The following is a 20,883-nucleotide window of genomic DNA, read 5'->3' as shown; positions in this document are numbered from 1 at the left end:
AAAAAAAAAAAAAAAAGGAATCAAGAACCCTTCCACCCCAAGAGAAGTCCAAAGGATGTTCACAGGATGAGTACACCCAGCTCCCCACTGACATTGTCCTCTCCATGCTCCAGTGACCAAAGCCACTGCTCTACCTCCCTTACCCATCTCCTCCTGCAGACCTTTCAGGACTCTCCAGCCAGTTTGCTGGGTCTTTCTTTATCCTCTTTCACAATGTTCTGCTCAGTATTCATTTGTTTTTTAAAATTTTATTTTACTAGTAAGTGACTGGAGAAAAAGAGATTGGGTAGTGCTCAAATCTATCCATGTTTCAAATAATCAGCCATGAAATAAGTCTTCAGAGATGAAGCTCTGGGTAGACTGAAGAGAGGAAAGTTTGAGTTTCATTCAACTCAGAGTGAAGGCTGCCAAAATAGAGATGTATCTCTCAACCTTCCGCCCGGAAGATAAAAAGACTGACAGTTTGATTTCTCTTGGCAGGTCTCCCACATCTCTGTTTGTGGGGCACATGCCACAGTACCAGGACGCCTGACTTGAGCATGCCCCCAACGATAAGAGGGACACCGATGCACAGAGGATAAGTGGTGTGATTTCAACATAGGTTTTCCTGTGTGTCTACGAAAAAACAGGCTTTACTAAGTGAGGACCAACAAGAAGTCCATCAGACAAGAAAAGCACAAAAGTATGCATTGAATAAACTCCTAACTGGTGTGTAGTATGGGTGGGATGGAGCAAGGGCAAAGAGGCGTATGTTGCCTTTGCACATACACACACAACCACCATCTTGGGAAACAAAGTTGAAGGGTATGGATGCTCAGTGCTTCAGCCTCCCCTCTGGCGAGCTGTTTGTAAGATGAATGTGGTCACCCCATGTACAGGATGGTTTTAGGACACACGTTAGTGCACATCAAGAAACCAGAACCACAAGGTGATGTGGCTTAACTAATTTAGTCTTCAGTGATAGAAGCAATATTTCAGCAAGAGGTAGGAGGGTCTCTGGCCAAGATGTAAAGTAAATGTGCTCCACTGCTCCTAAAATGCACATTTTCTTCACATTTTCACACCTCTACATTCAGAGTGTGTCTTATAATCAATGGAGTCTTCAAATTGTCTGCCATGAAGTTGCTATTATGACCTGATGGCATGCACATGAACTTGGTGACAGCTGTTCATACTGCAGTCACTTTAACTGAACCTTGTTCATAGCTAGTGTTGGATTTAATTGTTATTTTTACATATCTTTAGAAGATCATATTGATCTGATTTCAGAACAAAAAAATTATTGTGTAAAAAGAAAAGAATTTGCAGGACAAATTTAATATTAGAGGAATAAATATTTATCTTCAGGAAAATGACCACAATCCTTGGATTGCAAAGCAACAGTTAATTGTCTTATGAGATCTAAACAAGAGATAGGGCAGGCCATAGGGCCAACTATCTCAGAAAAGGCAAGAAACGCTAAAGCAATGATAAGCCAGTATGGTCAATTCAGGTTTAGTGCAGGATGATTGTTGACCATAATTGGCAGCACTTTTTTTTTCTTGATGGTACGTAAAATAGTGGTGCGCTTATAACTGAGGTATGCAAGCCAATGAAATAGCACAGTCAGGTTTGTCTTCAGCATCATTCCCCAGTTGTTTCTGCCTCTCAGTGTTTCCTCTCTCAGGGATACTAATATTTAACATATAATACCTAATTTTAAAATGAAATATGGACAAGTCTGGTTCAAGCCCTAAAACTGTTTTTGCTTTATTCCCTCAAATAATCCAGCACATGGAAAATCATGGGTTCAAATACATTTGGCTACTTTATTGGTGGCTACAGAACACCAATTTCATTTAAAAATCATGAATTCTCCCCTTTCAAATATGTAGCTTCTTTGACTTGAATTTTAGGATTTTTTTTTCAAAAATCTTAAAAGCTATTAATGCTTAATGTAAGATTTAAGAAAGACGAACCTTGGGCATAATCAAAGAAAAATGTACCTGCCTCTCTATTCCTTCTTAGTACCAGTCTCTTACAGCTGTTCTTTAGCATATAGAAAAAGCATCTCTTTATATCAAGGACTACCCAGACCCTTCCAAAAAAAGTAGAAACACATCAGATGGCAATTATAATGGTAAACTCTCAATAACCCAGAAAGCATGACAAAAAAGTCCCTTCTCCAAAATTTGGCTGGAGACAGAGGAATTTTAAAAAGTAGTCTGGGGGCACCTGGCTGGCTCAGTTCATAGAGCATGTGACTCTTGATCTCAGGGTCACAAGTTTGAACCCCACATTGGGTGTGGAGCCTACTTAAAAAAAAAAAATGTAACCAGGCTGAATTAAATACAAACTGCCCAGTGTCTTGAAAACCCTTTCAATACCCACGTTAATGTTCCCAGCTTATATTTTACTCTTACTTCTACTACTTTCCCACACTCCTGTCAAATTAGACTACTGTTCTGCCAGCATGACCAGCACCTTCCCATGTCCCTCTATCTGGAATGCCCTTTCTCCAAGTCCATTGCAATCCTTCAGAATCCTACCCATCCTTCAAAGTTCATTCATTCAATGTATATTAAGCACAGTCTATGTGTAGAATACTAAGGATAAAAAAGTAATTTGGAAGGTTCCCTGCCCTGAGGAGCCACCCGTCTGACCTACCTTAAATGCCACGTCTTCCACAAAGTCCCAAACATCCACTCAACCAACCACCTATAACCTCTCCTTCCTATAAATCCTCTTCTTTTGTATTATTTCAACTTACGAATCTCTTACTAATCTCCTGCTGTTTACCAGAGATAATACTGGACACTTTGCAAACATTATTATGTTATCCATACAAGAACCTCACTAAGTACAGACTCCACAGACCCACCAGGCATATAAGAAAACCGATGCTCAAAAATGCACATTCATGGGGAGTGTCCTGTTAAGCATCACAACCAAGATCCATTGGCTTCTGTATCCAGGGCTCTTTCCATAATTTTTCAGTAGCATTCACTTCATCTTATTATTTGTGCAATCATCTTACCTTCTTGGTTACAATAATTTCTTATTTTTATTTATTCTTTATTTTATTTACTTTGTATTTCTCATTCTTGTTTATTCTTTTTTTTTTTTTTCTTTTTTTTTTTCCGCCGCCACCTAGCACGTACTAGCGGAAACGCTCGCGCGCCGAAAGGCTCGGCGGGGAAGTGCACGGGAGAAGCCCAAGCACAGTCTTCACACACGCCGACGGGGAAGAACCGCCCGGCCCCGAACCTGTCTTTCGTACCGTAGGTATGATCCCCGAGGGGGTGCACCGTTCCTGGAGGTACTGCAATACCAGGTCGATGCGTGGAGTGGACGGAGCAAGCTCCTATTCCATCTCCTAGCTCCAAAAATCCATTTAATATATTGTCCTCGGATAGAGGACGTATCAGATATTAAACTGATAAGAACAGATACTACACTTGATCTTAGCCAAAAGGCCGAGAAGCGATGACATTCTTGTTTATTCTTGTTTAGAATCTTATTTAAAGTATAGTCGGAACACCACCCCAATGAAATATCTGGCTTATAGTAGGTGCTCGAAATGTGTTCACCAAAAAAAACCCTGTGTTCCAAGTATTCAGGTGAATGCCAACCAATCCAGATTCACAATGATGCAGAGATGAGGGTCTGAGAAGAGCCTCTTCCCTGATGTCATGAGAAATGGGGACATATTGAACCCTTATTGTAAGTCCGGAAGAGAGAAAAGATGAGAACTCTGAGGGACCTCAGAATGTGCACGGGGAACTCACTGGTTCATGAAAGGGTAAACAATCTATGTTCACCTGATTGAGACTGAGGCCTAAAGTAAGCAACATGCTGGTAACGTGTTAAAAGAAAAAAAATGGGAAAAAGAAAATAGAAGTTTGCAAGAATTCAGACTGGTTTGATCAAGCTCTGTTCATACGGGCTGGGTGAAATGTAGGTACCTGGGACCAAAGAAAGCCTAAGCGGGTAAATTCCAAAGTTTGAATCCAGGAACACCAAATTAGTCAAGAGCTAAGGGTTTTTTTTTAAAGCTTTGACCAGGACCTGGGATCCAGAAAGAAAATCATTCTTCCTTCTCTAGGAACTAACGTTGCCAAGAGAGGAGCTCAACTTGCATTTAGAGCTAGAAGAAGCTACACAGTGAGAAAGACCTACAGGCTCATGGTTGAAAGCAAATGCAGACTAGCGAGAGACACAGGATTCCAGAGTTGGAAGGAATCACGGCTATTATCTAATCAAACCTATTCTTGTGATAGACACAAAAACAGGGGAAAGTTGACTCTATTTAAAACTTTACACTTATGCTAAGCTAATTAAATAACATGAGCTTGCCCACTTATAGCTGGCCTCATCCAAATATAGCTGTGCTCCCATATTCCATGGCCAGGCAGCGACAGCCATATGCACTCAAAAGCAATGCTATCTCCCCTGCTTGAACTGTGCCGGGTACTGGGGTCAGAGGATCACGGGGGATAAACATTACTGGAGGGCTCCCAGATTCGGAAAGTATAGTTCTAGAGGCAGACACTATTTTTGATCTCCTGGAACATGAAAGTAGAATGTTTTCCAGGGAAAGTGGGATGAAGAGCCACCCCAAGAAGCTCTCTGTTTGTGGGGTCTCCTTTTTACCATATTCGCAGACCTGCCTCCCGATATGTAGCAGTTAGCTGCCTGTGGTCACTGCAACAAATTACCACCAACTTAAAATCACACAAACTTATTTTCTCACAGTCGTGGGGGCCATAAGTCTAAAATTGGTGTCACTAGGATGAAATTAAGGTGTCAGCAGGATGAAATTAAGGTGTCAGCAGGCCCACCCACCCTCTGGAAGGGCCAAACTTCTTGCGAGTGTGTGCGCGCGCGCACACACATACACATGATCTCCCTCCGCCTCGCTCTTATAAGGACACACGTGATTGCATTTGATCACCTCCTCTCAAGAACTATAACTTAATCACATCTGCAAAGACCCTTTTTCTAAATAAGTGAACATTTACAGGTGTCAGGGATTAGGGACATTCTTCAGTCTACGAGCCATGCTAACAAAAGCCCACTCTTAATATAAAAATAGTTTTTGTTAATGTAAACTGTTAACATAAAAATATTTTCAAATAAAGAAACTCAGGGTCTCATAGAAAGCCACGCTGCAAGATTCCTCTCCATCCTGTTCCTGTTCCTCCTGTGCCCCTCTGTTACTTGCACAGGCACATTTTTATAAGGATTAATTGTACGTTCATCTAAGGAAGCAATAAATGTTAGGCAGCACAAACATTCAAAAATCTAATAAAATTATCGAGGTCTCCATTCCTGACTTCTTTCAGCAGCAGATTTAAAGCTCCTTCCTAAAATGGTTCTGGAGGTTCTGATAGCTTTACGGTTGTCCTACAACAACCCTCCTACCTCAGGAAGTCACCATCAGTAGGTCTCCCCTTCTTCAGCTTCTCTATACCACCACCCAGAAAAGATCAAGGGATAGTATTCCCTCCCAGACAGTTGGAGTTCGTATATTGTTTGCATGTTGCTTGGTTCTTTCATTACCTCAGTAAATAGCTGCGTATCATGAGCCAGACATTGCACTAATCCTTGGAGATAGAAAGAGGAAAGGTGGGCTGATGTCCCCAGTAAGTGCAGCAGACGTGCATGCAACGCATGCCATGGTGAAAGTCAACGCCAGTGCAGGACGCCTGGGTGGCTCAGTTGGTTAAGCGTCTGTCTTTGGCTCAGGTCATGATCTCAGGGTTCTGGGATCGAGTCCTGCATTGAGCTCCTTGCTCACCGAGGAGTCTGCGTCTCCCTCTCTTTCTGCCTGCTGCTCCCCCTGCTTGGGTTCTCTCACTCTCTGACAAATAAATAAATAAAATCTAAAAAAAAAAAAAAAAAGGCAGGGGGAGGTATAGCAGAAAGAGCTCAGGCTCTCGAAACAGAAAGAACTGGGTTCAAATCCCAGCTTACCACTTAGGGTCTCACTGTATGACCTTAGGCAAATTACTTAAGCTCTTTTAGCCTCACTTTTATTACCTGTGAAAAGGGGACAAAGACTACCAACTTGAAACAGCTATTGTGAGAACTAAATAGTAGAATACATAGGAAGCACCTGGCATGCTGTGGGGGCACTGAGGATCCACGCCAGCCTGAGGGAATTGGGGAAGCATGACAGAGAGGTAAGGCTTGAACTGGAACTTGACAGGCGTGTACCAGTTTGTCAGGTCAGTCCAAGTAAATGCTAAAAGCTCAAAGTAATTGGAAAGAAGGTCATGAGGTGAGGCTAGACAGGCGGGCAGGGGTCAGTCATCAGGTTTAACAGGGAACCTTTGGTGACCTTCTAATAGGGAAGTGACATGCTCAAATTTACACAAACATGTCAAGGACGGTTTGGGGTCCACACAAAAACAAAGGGTAGGGAGATGAGTTACAACTTGTTATAAGGATCCTGGCAAAAGTTCATAAAGGCTTGAAGTCGGACACCGCCATGGAAGAGAACAGGAGAAGAGGACTATTAGACACATTTTGGAGTTAGAATTTACGATTTAGTGGGAGGTCGTCTGTGACAGGTAATGGAGAATAAAGAGATCAGGGTGGCTCCAAAATTCTCCAGTTATATCTGTATGATATCAAAACAACTAAGAGAATCTGTTTCTTCATCGTTCTTTTCTTCCTCCCCTCTTTCTCTTCATCTTGGTCTCTGTTTCCTTTCTTTCTAATAAAGTCAAATGAAATCTTTCTTTTTGAACCAAAACAGAAATTCAAGCCGGGATATAAATACAAAAGTATGTTGAACATATTTTTCAGCTTTCAAGTGGTTGTTTTGACAGCACAAAGCCACTATAAATGTATTTTTAAATCCTGTTAAGCTTTCTCTTTAAAAAATGTAATGATTCTGGTGAAGTTCTTAAGTTTAAGCATTCTTTTCACTAATAAGAAATGATAGAGTGCTGAGAGACTCCAGATGCCAAATATAAGTGAAATTGTAAAAGGAGAATCTTAGGGTTCACCGCAGTGATTACCCCAGTAATCATGACCACCACCCCATGGCCAGCGGACACACTGTATCTTTAAAAGTTAGCTGCAGCAACCAAATCAAATTACTTAGAGTAGGTTACATCATCATACATCTACTGGCTTATTTACTCCTGAAGGCATCCCTGGGGTGCCTGGGTGGCTCAGTTCGTTAAGCATCTGACTTTGGCTCAGGTCACAATCTCAGGGTCCTGGGATGGAGCCTGTGTCAAATTCCCCGCTCAGCAGGGGAGTCTGCTTGTCCCTCTGCACTCCGTTCCCACTCCCACTCCCCCCCCCACCTCCTGTGCTCGCCCTCACACTCACACTCTTTCCCTCTCTCTTAAATAAATAAAATCTTTTAAAAAATTGACTACCATTCCATCTGGCAAGGATTAGGGATGATTTTTGCTCAACTTTTCCAATAATTGTCTTCTCTTGCCCTAATTAACATTCATTCCATATTCAGTAAACGTGTGTTGAGTTGCCATTAAATGCAACTGTACCAGAAGCCACAGAGTTATAAAGAATGCAATTCGGAGCTGAGGCAGAGGTGAGATACAACATGTCCAGTTCAAGGCGGGGTGCACTGGGCACCACATAAGTGCCGAGACAAGGCTCTTGGAGTGCAGAGGAGAGTTAGACTTCCAAGGGAAATAACTGATGGCAGAGATGACGGTAGAAAAAATCTCAGGCACAGAGAACTGCATAAACAAAAAGGCCAGCCACTGGGAGGTGAAGGAGATCATATTGGCTCTAACTTGTAGTAAATTCTTCATCCCTCTGCAGCTTTCTGACCTCCTCACCCTGAATTTGGATCTGGTCTCGGCAGTTCTCTTTAAGAAATGAGTTGCATGAAGGTATCAGTCCCATCAAGAATTGTGTTCCTAGGATCTGGAAAGATGTGTGAGAGTACAAGTGATGATGGGCAAGACTGTAATTCAAGTGTTTGAGGTTATGGCTGGGTTGATGGGGTCAGTTACTCTTACAGGGAAGTGCAGAGGGCAGGTAAGTCTCCCATAAGAAGGATGTTCCCAGTTCTCAGGAGAAGAGGGAAGTTTTCAACCATAAGGGAGGATATGAAGACAGCTCAAACATAGGTGATGTTAAGGCAGAGAACTGACCTTGACTCATCTTCCCACAGCTCACAGCCCAATGACAGAAACTGTATTAAGACAACTCCTTGGGGCACCTGGGTGGCTCAGACGATTAAGCGTCTACCTTTGGCTCAGGTCATGATCCCGGAGTCCTGGGATCAAGGCCCATGTCGGGTGCTCCCAGCTCAGTGGGGGAGTCTGCTTCTCCCTCCCCCTGCTTGTGTTCTCTCTGTCTCTCCCACTCTCTCTCAAATGAATAAATAAAATCTTAAAAAAAAAAAAAAAGACAATGCCTAGCACATAATAGAGCCTGTAGTTTGAAAAAAACAAATTAAGTGGTACAACTTAGTTTCCTGAAGTCCCTGAATTATCACTGACTCAAATACAAAAAAATTAGTGACCTGTAGAACAATTTATCGGGGAGCCAATAGAGTTCATAACGAAAGCTATGTAGGCCACGAAATACAATAATAAACTATCAGAAAGAGAACATAGTAATTACTGTATCTTTCCACTTCCTGTGTGCATTTAAGTTATGCTTTCTTTAGTCCATTTAGATGTTTTCAGCTTAAAAGATGAGATGCATTTTGCAGGTTATAAAATACAAAAACACTATCTTTGGAGCAAATCTGTAGCACAGCAGGAAGAACGTAAATGAAAGAGACAGAAGCCTGGAATGTCATCACCTTGTTTGAGGAAATCTTTATAAATATATTTAATGGGTTAACTTCAGTATTAGACATATGTGCAGTAAAAAATATGCTGACAGTTGCCATTTTTAAAAGAATCACATTTCTCCTGCATGCTGTTACTGATATGCCTGACTGCCCACATTTAGAACCATGGTAATGACTGGGGGGAGCAGTCTCTCACCCTCAAACTCTGTAACTCTGTGCACCAACAATACAGCCAGCCCCTGTGATTTGTCACATCAAACACGAGAAAGGCACCTCCATGTGACTTCAAAATCAATGATGCTTCAGAAAAATCCTCAACCCAGAACAGGAAAAAGAAACATGCCGTGACAAGAACATCAATGAGAATATGAGCTATGTGTTTTGCTTATTTTGGAGAGAAAGTGATACTTTTTCTTGCAATCTGTCTAGAAAAAAATGGTTCAGCTTTTGGGGTCATAAGCCCCTTTAATAATATGCTGAAAGTTTGGGATTCCAGAAAAATGTATACAGACACAAAATTCTGCCAATTCCAGTTCCCTGGCCCCAAGTCATTTTGATTGAGATGTCTGTGCGGAATCTTTCTGCAGCTAGCAAGACTAATATTCTCAGTTACAAAGTTAGATCACAAATGTGTTCTGTGGGAAGCCTGCATTGGCCAACACATGGAAAACAATGGGGCTGGTCCTAAAAGAGTAAAGGAATAGAGGAGATTACATCTAAACTTTATTCATATTTTGGTTCAGACTTGAATTCAATTTTCAAAATGGTAGCTCTTTGAAATTAATATATGGCTTCTGATCACTGCAACTGTAATATACCAACACATTGCCATTTCTTAGAGAGAAATTTTTACTTTCTTAATAGCAACACAGAAGTTGGATTTGGGATTTATTAATGAAGCTAGCAAAGGTTAGTGCTGAAGGACACAGAAAAAACCAACCATACTGTTTAGAACTCTACCACGTATCTTACTGGGTGAATATTTGCAATTTGCTAAGGAAATGTAGTGTAGCAAGTCAGAACCAATAATTCAGCAACTGCAAATTACATTTCAAAAATGACTTCCACAATCTTTGCTCATAGAGTTAGTGGAATCTTATATGAATTAATTAACTTAAAAAACCTTTATCAAATGCCAACTTTTTTAGAGCATTATACTATCAACACTGGGGGTGATATGTAAGAGTAGAGTTCACTGTGGAAGAACATGACCCAAAGGGAAAAAAGAAAGCTCAGGATTTGAAGCTTATCACAAAAATTGAGATAGGGTGGGTAGGATGATCTTCCAAAAAGAAATATGGAAAAATCGTTAACTACATTTATCCCTGCCACATTGTACAGAAACCACTACACAGGTAAGATATGGTCAGTCATGCTTGCTGTCCATCTTTCTGGTGACTAGTTCTGGAATATGATAGTCTACTGAAACATACTAATTCCTATTAACCTATGATTCAGTCCTTGAATCCTCTAAGGAATGAGTCACACTCCTAGAAGACAAAAGGAGCATCATTTGCACCTAAGAAGTCACAGGCTGGAGACTAAAAGACCCAGGAGCGCAAGTGCAGTTCTTATACCTCTTCCCCTCAACAGTTAGGACTTTGGAAAAGTGAGAATACTGGGGAACAGCCTACTATTAAGAGATAACTGGTGAATGGGATGTCATGCTCTGTTTGATGCCTTTATGTGCCACAGTGATGGCCTTTGGGTAGGGCTGGAGTACATCTCATGAGGACAGGGAAAGAAGTCTTTGAGACCACTAGGTAGTCTTTAAATTGAATATGGAAGGGGGAAAAAAGCAAAATGCTCATGTAAACACATGAAACCTTACCAGAAAGGTCTTCAGTCAGGTCACGGGAAAAAGAATAGTTCAGGAGGAGCCATGAGATTCCTATAAGTAAACAATTGGGAAAACTTCCCAAAATGATACTCTCAAGGGTCTCGTAGCTGTATGGGCCCAGTACATATCATGCGAATTTGAGAATAAAATGGTACATAGAATCTCATAATAATTACTGGGAGGTGGCAGTATTCCAAAGAGATATCTGTAAAGAAGGGAGGTAAAGAAATATCACTTAACATCTGTGTGAAAATCCAGGTGGTAAAGGATGATGAAGAGACATTCGAATAAGGATTAGATAAGAGGAAAAGATATTGTTCTGTTGATAAAATTGATATCACTAGACTATCAGGCCAAATGGAAGAAATGGATGATGTGTTCCTAATTTAGTTTACAATGCTGGCAAGAGGCACAAAACAGTTGTGATGGGAAACTTCAACCACCCAAACATTTGATTGGAGGCTCTAAACTAAGAGCAGAATGTCTGACAAATTACTGCCTGGCCTGGATAGCGACTTTCTTTCCTTATAGATAGAGGAAGTAACCAGGGAACTGCTACTTAGATCTAATTCTAAACAACGAAGATATCAGCTAGTGAAGTGAAATACGGGTATGCCTCCTTTGACTGCCCTTGGTTCTACTGTGCTTCATAGATACAGTGTGTTTTTTAGAAATAGAAGGTCTGTGGCAATCCTGCATCAAGCAAGTTTATTGGCACCATTTTTCCAAAAGCATTTGCTCACTCCGTATCTCTGTGTTACATTTTGGTTATTCTCCCAACATTGCAAACATTATTATTATTTTGTCATGGTGATCTGTGATCAGGGATCTTTGATATTATTATTGTAATTGTTTCGCAGCACCATGAACCATGCCCATATATGAAGGCCAACTTGATTGATAAGTGTATGTGTTCTGACTGCCCCACTGATGGCCATTCCTCCACCTCTCTTCTTCTCAGGCCTCCCTATTCCCTGAGGCACATCAATATTGAAATAGGCCAATTAATAACCCCACAGTGGCCTCTAAGTGATCAAGTGAAGGAAGTGTCATACCTCTCTCACTTTAAATCAAAAGCTAGAAATAAGCTTTGTCAAAAAGCCAAGACAGGCTGAAAGCTAGGCCTCTTGCACCCAACAGTTAGCCAAGTTGTGAATGTACGTTTTTGAAGAAAATTAAAAATGCTACTTCAGTGAACACACAAATTAGAAGAAAACAGAACAGTCTTTTTTTTTTTTTTTTTTTAAGATTTTATTTTTATTTATTTGATAGAGAGAGAGACAGCCAGCGAGAGAGGGAACACAAGCAGGGGGAGTGGGAGAGGAAGAAGCAGGCTCATAGCAGAAGAGCCTGATGTGGGGCTCGATCCCATAACGCCAGGATCACGCCCTGAGCTGAAGGCAGAGGCTTAACCGCTGTGCCACCCAGGCGCCCCGAAAACAGAACAGTCTTATTGCTGATTTGGAGAAAGTTTTAATGGTCTAGACAGAAGATCAAACAGCCATAACATTCCCTTAAGCCAAAGCCTAATCCAGAGTGAGGCCCTAACTCTGTTCAATTCTATGAAGACAGCGAGGTGGGGAAGCTGCGGAAGAAAAGTCTAAAGCTAGCAGTGGTTGGTTCGTGAGGCTTCAGGGAAGAAGCCATCTCCGTAACACAAAAGTACAAGGTGAAGCGGCAGATGCTGATATAGAAACTACAGCAAGCTATCCAGATCTAGCTAGGACAATCCGCAGAGATGCCTACACTAAACAACAGATTTTTAATATAAATGGAACAGCCTTATGGTGGAAGAAGATGCCATCTAGGACTTTCAAAGCTACAGAGAAGTCAATGCCTGACTTTGAAACTTCAAAGGACAGGCTGACTCTCTTGTCCGGGGCCAATGCAGCTGGTGACTGTAAATTGAAGCCAGTATTCGTTTACCATTCTGAAAATCCTAGGGCTCGTAAGAATCATGCTGAATCTACTCTGCCCATGCTCTAGAAATGGAACAACAAAGCAAATCTGTTTCCAGCATGGTTTACTGAATATTTTAAGCCCACTGCTGAGACCTACTGCTCAGAAAAAAAAGATTCCTTTCAAAGTATCACTGCTCATTGACAATACACCTGGTCACCCAAGAGCTCTGATGGAGATGGACAACATGATGAATGTTGTTTTCATACCTGCTAACACAACACCCATTCTGCAACCCATGGATCAAAGAGTAATTTCAACTTTCGAGTCTTATTATTCAAGAAATACATTTTGTAAGGCTATAGCTACCATAGATAGTAATTCCTCTGTTGGATCTGGGCAAAATAAGTTGAAAACCTTCTGGAAAGGACTCACCATTAAGATGCCATTAAGAACATTCATGATTCGTGGAAAGAGGTCAAAATATCGGCATGAATAGGGGTTTGGAAGAAGCTGACTCTAACCTTCATGGATGACTTTGAGGGGTTCAAAACTTCAGTGAAGGAAGTAACTGTGGATGTCGTAGAAATAGCAAGAGAACTAGACTTGGAAGTGGAGCCTGGACATGTGACTGACTTGCTGCGATCTCATGATAAAATTTTTTTTAAAAGATTTTATTTACTTATTTGACAGAGAGAAAGACAGCCAGTGAGGGAGGGAACACAAGCAGGGGGAGTGGGAGAGGAAGAAACAGGCTCCCAGCAGGGAGCCTGATGTGGGGCTTGATCCCAGCACCCAGAATCACGCCCTGAGCTGAAGGCAGACACATAACGACTGAGCCACCCAGGCGCCCCCCATGATAAAATTTTAACAAATGAGGAATTGCTTCTTATGGATGAGCAAAGAAAGTGATTTCTTGAGATGGAAACTGCTCCTAGGAAAGATGCTGTGAGCTATGTTGAAATGACTACAACGGATTTAAAAAATTCCATAAACTTAGTTGATAAAGCAGAGGCAAGGTTTAAGAGGACTGACTACAATTTTGAAAGAAATTCCACTGAGGGTAAAATGCTATCAAACAGCCTCTCATGCTACAGAGAAATTATTCATGAGAGGAGGAGCCAATCAATTTGGCAACCCTCACTCTTGTCTTAGTTTAAGAAATTGTTACAGCCACCCCAGCCTTCAGCTACTACCACCCTTATCAGTCAGCAGCCATCAGCATGGAGGCCAGACCCTCCCCCAGCAAAAAGATTACGACTCACTGAAACCTCAGATGATAGTTAGCATTTTTTAGCAATGAAGTATTTTTAAATTAAGGTATGTACTTTGGTGGGGTTTTTTTGCCATAATGTTATTGCACACTTAATAAACTACAGTACAGTGTAAACATATCTTTTATATGTGCTGGGAAACCAAAAAACTTCATTTGCCTTGCTTTTTAGCAGTATTCACTGTATTGCAGTGGCCTAGCACCAAATCCACATTTATTCCTGAGGTCTGCCTTTAATGAAACTCAGGTGGAAGCAATGATATCATGATAGCACATGACAGAGCCTCCTTAACCATCCCGCACTCATCCAAAGCTATCACAATTTTTGTAACACACACTTGCCGATACGCAGGGACCCAGGGCTCAAGTTCGATATACTGTCTAGCATCTCTGCTTTGCCTGCCATGTTTTGTGCATATCAAATACTCCAGACCTGGGGCTCCTGGCTGGCTCAGTCATTAAGCGTCTGCCTTCGGCTCAGGTCATGATCCCAGGGACCTGGGATTGAGCCCCGCATCCAGCTCCCTGCTTATGGAGAGCCTGCTTCTCCCACACCCTCTGCCCCTGCTTGTGTTCCCTCTCTCACTGTCTCTCTGTCAAATAAATAATCTTTAAAAACAAAAAACCAAATACTCCATACCTATCCCTGCCAGTTATACTGGATATTGTGGATAAGTAATTTAAGTTAAATATTATACAGACTGACTAAATATTAGTGCAAAGGGACGATAACTGTTAACTATGTTAAAAGTTTTGGAAAATTTTGATAAAGAGTTTTACTAAGAATTATTAAATTAGGTGTAAGTAATTCAACAGTAAACTGTTTGAAAACTTCAAAGCCACAAAAAAACATAGATCTAGATGGATTCTGTGATTTTTTTTATAAGATCTTTCCCAACTTAGAAGAAATCAAAATTGGAAATTATAGATGATACAAAAATGATAAGGTAGAAGTCCAATCTCTGATTCCAATAGGGCTTCAGTAAAAAATAGAAAGAAGAGCTCCCCAAGGACAAAGGTAAGAAAAGTGCTCTAAAAATAGTGACAAATAGATTGAGACCTATAATTTGTTAGGAGCAAAAAGAATACCAGAAAAAGGTAAGTCAGATGTTTGGCACCATTGACATGTTGTTGCTGAAATAACAAAGAGAAAGAAATACTCCACAATTATTTTTGTACTTGTCTTCTCTTCCAAGAAGAATGATCTGGGACTTAAAATGGAAGATCTAATATGGTAAGAGAAAATGAAATCCCAAGATGGGTAAGGAGGTTTAAAGTAAGCAGTGGGACACTGTAAAATAACTACAATCCAGGGGCGCCTGGGTAGCTCAATTGTTAAGCGTCTGCCTTCGGCTCAGGGCGTGATCCCGGCATTCTGGGATCGAGCCCCATATCAGCCGCTGGGAGCCTGCTTCTTCCTCTCCCACTCCCCCTGCTTGTGTTCCCCCTCTCGCTGGCTGTTTCTCTCTCTGTCAAATAAATAAATAAAATCTTAAAAAGAAAATAACTACAATCCAGAGCACTGAGAAAACTCACCGGTAAGAGTGCTAAGCTGTTGCGACCAACAGAGGTACTGGAAGAGTTGGGTGAACACACGTTGATCTGACTCTCAAAAAAGGAAGAGGAGGAATGGATGCAGATTTTGCAATCTACAAGACTTTGAGCTTCGTTGTTATATCAGGAGCTGATATTAATGGAATGGCTTGAAATTTCAAAATAAAAAAATCATAGTGTCAAACTAAGAGCAACTATCAAATTTACTAGAGAAACAATAGAGGCATTTCTTTTGGGTTTTCTTCATGTTTTATTTTTTTANCGAGCCGAAGGCAGTCGCTCAACAACTGAGCCACCCAGGCGCCCCTAAAGGTTTTATTCTTAAGTCATCTCTAAGTAGGTCCAAATGGGACTCGAACTCACAACCCCGAGATCAAGAGTCCCACATTCCACTGACTGAGCCAGCCAGGCACACTTAGAGGCATTTCTTTTAAAAAGTGGATCAAAGTCAGAATGACTGCTACTGGGGATCGGGGAGGGGGACATATATTCTCCACTCTTCATATTTTCATAGAAGGAAATCTGGCACAACAGGAAGGCACAATTGCCTAGAGGAGTTTAGAATTGAAGACAAAGAAATGCATTGTTTCTCCTGACTTGATTTCTGTTGAAGCAACTGACATGCAGGCAAGGCCTTTGAGGTATTTGTAAAAGCGTGGCAGCTCTTGGAACTGAATGGGTTTAAGAAGTTTAAATAGACAAAATGCATTTATGGTGGAACGTGATCCTGTGAAGGTAAGGTACTATAGTAAAAAGACGTCTGGCTTTAGATACAGAAAGACAAATATTATATGATTCCTCTTGTAAGAGGGACCTAGAATAGGCAACTTCATAGACAGAAAGTAAAAAAGAGGTTATTATTTATCGGGTACAGAGTTTTTGTTGGGGATGATGAAGAGTTTGGGGTATAGATAGTGGTGATAGTTATACAACATTGTGAATGCGTTTGATGGCATTGAATTGCATATTCATAAATGGCTAAAAAGATAAATATTACATTGTGTATATTTTACCATAATAAAAAACTAAAAGAGGCTTTGCCCAGGGAGACCTGGGTTTGAACCCTGATTTTTATAGATTGAGCTCCCTTCTTATACACACAGAAGGCTGGGTGCTAACAAAGGGCCAGAGACCTGGGAGGGTTGACTGGGACTGGCTAAGAAACGGGGGCAGAAGGCCTGGTCCATGAGCTAAGTGTGAGCCAAGAGGCAGGCATAGAAACTAGGAAGAATTCTGTTCTGGCACAGTTCACTAACAAAATAACAGTCCAAATATGGATAGATTGGCTTTAGGAGATAATGAGTTTCCTGTTACCAGAGTTATTGAAAGCTGCTCACAAGCTTTTTTAAGAACATTCAAGCATACGATGACCTTTAATGACCTTTAAATTCCCCTCCAAAAGTAAGCAGATGATATTTATTCCTTTATCATAATCTCCTGAAACTGTGAGACATACACAGTAGTTCCCCCAAATAGTGGTGAAGTAGAAAAACAATGGGGATGGAAAAAGGACTCTCAGATTATTTGGTTATTCAACCTACTCCTGGATAAACACAATCAGGATACTCAAGAATATGCAGCAGGAAGAAAAGATCTTTAGGAATAAAAATTGCCAAATACAATAATCATCATTAAAACTGCTTATGGATTTTTTTTTCAAGAAATTCTTAGGTATATACGGTATTTAGAATGGGCTAACTCAGACATATTCCTGCCTGAAAGAGGTCTAGATTCGATTAACTCCAGTCCAAAGCAAATATTTAGTCATTCATTCATTCATTCATTCATTTATTCATTCAACAAACAAGCATTGAGGACAGATATCATGGAATACAAAGGTGGTAGGAAAAGATGTAAGATAAAATCTCTCCTCCTAAAAGCTCAGATTAGCTACTGTGTTCCAGGCTGATACACTGTGCACACAGTATGCCTCTCATTTTAAAGTTATAATTGTCTAAGTTGTTCACACTCTTTGACACCTAGGAAGAACTTCTAAGAAAATAATCAGAGCTGCTTATAATTATTTATGCATTAGAATGCTCATTAAAATATTATTTGTAATAATGAAAATTTGAAAATGACCTGCATGTCCAATAAAAGAATGGCCAAGTGAATTATAGGATATAGGGAACCTAGTGGCCTCCAAAGCCAATAAAACTTATGCTTTAGCAGAATATTTAGTGATAAAGGAATTGTTTGTGATACGATGTGGAGTGGCAGTATACAGATTTGTATACAAAATATGATCCAAGGCACTAGCACCCTGCACTTCCCTCTCAAGAGAAAGTAGTTACTAATCTTGTGATAATGCTTTCCTTCAGAGTAACTATCAAAACTGAACTAGGATGATGCTATTAGGAACAGGAATTGCACATATTCCAGGGTGAAATCACAAGCTAGCATTTAAGTCTCCACTTCTAATCTGGAAATTGAGGATGATGATATTTCTAGAAATTATGTAGAACTGGGTTTGGGTCCCTCTCCGCTGCAGACCAGCCATAAATAAGGCTCTTGCACCACCAAGCAGAGAGCAATCATCACCATCGCTACTGCCCTCAGCATTGCGGAAGGGAGGCCAAGAAAGAAGCAATGAAGAGATAATTCAATGGACTGTTTATTTAAAGCAACTCAATCAAGATAATGATTTTTTTATCTGATTTATCTCCCAAATAGTTATATACTATTATCTGTCTATACATGTATATAACTATATATAACTATAACTATATACATAGTTTAAAAAATCAAGAGGTACAAAGATAAAGGACCCCACTCACCACACTCAAGTGACTGTATCAGCCTGACCCACTAGTGCAGAGGAGTCTCTGTTAATGCAGAATTCGTGGCTTTATGTTGCTCACCTATTAGCCTGATGCTGAACAAGGAATCTGAGCATGTTGGTGACAAGGTGCGCAATTATTTTTTGCAGGCCATCCAGGATTGTTTAGCCTAGTGAGATGAAATTTGCAAAAGCTAACTGAATAATGAGAAAGAGCTAATGTAATTTATTCCCCACTGTAATTTACTCCACATTCTTAAGCAGGCAGGCCCTGGACACACTGCCTTTTCACTCCATCATTCTCCTGCAATGTAATAGGGGCCATTAAGCTAGGTAAGAAGATGAATTGCTAGAGATGATTATGCATGCCTTCAGCAGCCCATGAAATGTACCCAAGAACAATAAAAGATATCTGATGACCTGTCAGGGAGATGCTTATGCAAATGAGAACATCATGATTCTACTTCTGCTTGTTCATCTAAAGGCTATCAAGATATATGAATGGAAAAACTTCCCTGGTGCGGTAGCATCACAAGTAAGAAGCTGGCTTCTGATTAGGATAGGCTAGAAGTGAAAATTCATGGCCAAATGCCTCACTCAGCTATTAAAACGGACAGTCATGGCCATAGGATCAGCATACACGTTTATGTCCTCTGAAAACAATAACTTCATCAGATGACACTTCTTACTGCTCTCCTGAAATGATAGTATTTGGCACTAAAAATTATTTGTAACCCTCAGAAGTAAAATATGTTGTAAATATATGCCACCAGTGTCTTTCTGCTCTTAAATAATAAATGATACTTCTGACTTGAATTTAACAACCTTCAGGGTGCCCGTGGAATGAAGATAAAAAGAGGTCGAGGCAACTGATGTAATAAAGCCCAAAGCAGACTCCCTTTGGGAGCAGGAACTCAGCTGGGTCATTCTGAAGCCCAGCCTCCTCCAGTGGCTGTACAGCAACATTGGAACAGCAGGGCTCTGTCTTCAGGGAGAAAGCCATCCGCTAAATGTTAGACATTTGGCCTAAGCACAGACTTCATCTCCCAGAGCCTCAGTCTTGCCATCTGCAAAATGAGCATGATTATAGTACCTCGCTCAGGAATTACTGTGTGGATTTCAATGAGGTAACATATATAAAGTTCTTAAGTGCCTGGCAGGTAAGTAAAGGCCTCATTTAACAAATAGCAGTTATGATTGTGATAATTCATTCATCTGTCTATTTGATATCTGCACTTAGATTTCAAATTTAGCATGTCGCCCTCACATGTGTTCCCCCGGTCTTCCCTGTCTCAATAGTGGCAATTCCATTCTTTCTGTGGCTCAGGTCAGAAATCTTGGAGTCATCCTTCAAGCCACTTTTTTCCTCCTATCCCACAGCAAGTCCTGTCAGCTCTACCTTCAAAATGTATTTGTAACCCAACCCCTTCTCACTACCTCCAGGTACCCCCTAGCCCACGCCATCCCTGACCTGGATTGTAGCGCTCTACCTTCCTAACTGACCTCCTGCTCCCTCTCTTGTTCCTCTTGCAAGCCATTGTCCACACAGCAATCAGTCAGAGAAATCACATTACGTAACTCCTCTGCTCAAAACTCCCCATGATGTCTCTTCTCATTCCGAGTAAAAGCCCACGTCCTTACAGTGGCCTATAAATCCCTCCGTGACGTGACCCCACTTACCTCCCTGCCCTCCTTCTTCCCATAAGATCCATTGCTCACTCCTCTCTAACCACATTGGCTTTCTGCTGTTCCTACGACAAGACGAGCTCCTTTCCAAATGCAGAGGCTTTGAATTTGCTACTTCCTCTGTCTGGGATGTACTTCCCCTGGGGACTCCTGTGTCCCACTGGCATTTCATTCAAAAGTTAGAGAGGGCTTCCCTGACCCCTGGTCCGAAGCTGAAACCCTCACCACTCTCTTTCCTCGTCCATGCCCTCTGTTTCTTCATAATACTGATTATCACCTCCCACCTTCCTCTTCACTGTATTTCTCCCCACCACCACCGCCATGGTGAAGTCCCTTGAGAGCACTCTAGTCCGTTTTGTTTGTCTTAGTTCAGAGAACAGGGCACATCCTATTTGATGACTAGAAAGAGAGACAGGCAATGAGCACCTCACTCTGAGAAGTAGATGTATTTCATGAAGTTTTAGAAGTCCATCCTTAGTAAGATTCTATGGAGAGACTTATCAATTAAGTGACTTGTTCCACTAACAAGAAAACTGAGGCCTAAAACAAGCCCGAAGTTACATGGGAAGTGTTAGGACCTGGGACTCAGATAAGATCTTCTGTACTGTTTCAAGTCCTTGTGCCTAACATCCACGCTGTCCATCGAGTTTGGAGCAGGCTGTAGGCTCGATTCAACGTTAAAAAACTGTGAAGAAGTTCGGTTCTGTTTCCAGCTGCTTGACTAACAGTCTTGTGGCAAGAGATTCTATCTGATGTACAGTTTTCTTAAAATATTTACTTTGGTTTTAAAATGAATAAGGTACAGGGGCGTTTGGGTGGCTCAGTCAGTTAAGCGTCTGCCTTCTGCTCAGGTCATGATCCCAGGGTCCTGGGATGGAGAACCTCGTCTCAGCAGGGAGTCTGCTTCTCCCTCCCCCTCTCCCTCTGCCCCTGCTTGTGTGCTGTCTCTCTCACTCACTCACTCTCTCTCTCTCAAATAAATAAAATCCTTTAAAAATAAAATGAATCGGGGCGCCTGGGTGGCACAGCGGTTAAGCGTCTGCCTTCTGCTCAGGGCGTGATCCCGTCGTTATGGGATC

General features: G+C 41.2%; 1 protein-coding gene and 1 non-coding gene across 3 annotated transcripts in view; both read right to left on the bottom strand.

Moving 5' to 3' along the window:
• NIBAN1 (niban apoptosis regulator 1) overlaps positions 1-20,883 on the bottom strand; it is a 167,016-nt gene that overhangs the window by 119,914 nt on the left and 26,219 nt on the right. The window lies entirely within an intron of this gene.
• On the bottom strand, positions 3,277-3,467 carry LOC117803620. The gene has a single exon (XR_004627563.1). It is a non-coding gene; the product is annotated as a U2 spliceosomal RNA (small nuclear RNA).

This window comes from Ailuropoda melanoleuca, chromosome 8 (genome assembly GCF_002007445.2).
Source record: "Ailuropoda melanoleuca isolate Jingjing chromosome 8, ASM200744v2, whole genome shotgun sequence".
NCBI classification, from domain to species: Eukaryota; Metazoa; Chordata; class Mammalia; order Carnivora; family Ursidae; genus Ailuropoda; species Ailuropoda melanoleuca.
The sequence above is the reverse complement of the archived record's forward strand: the minus strand, read 5'-3'. Positions and strand labels throughout refer to the sequence as shown.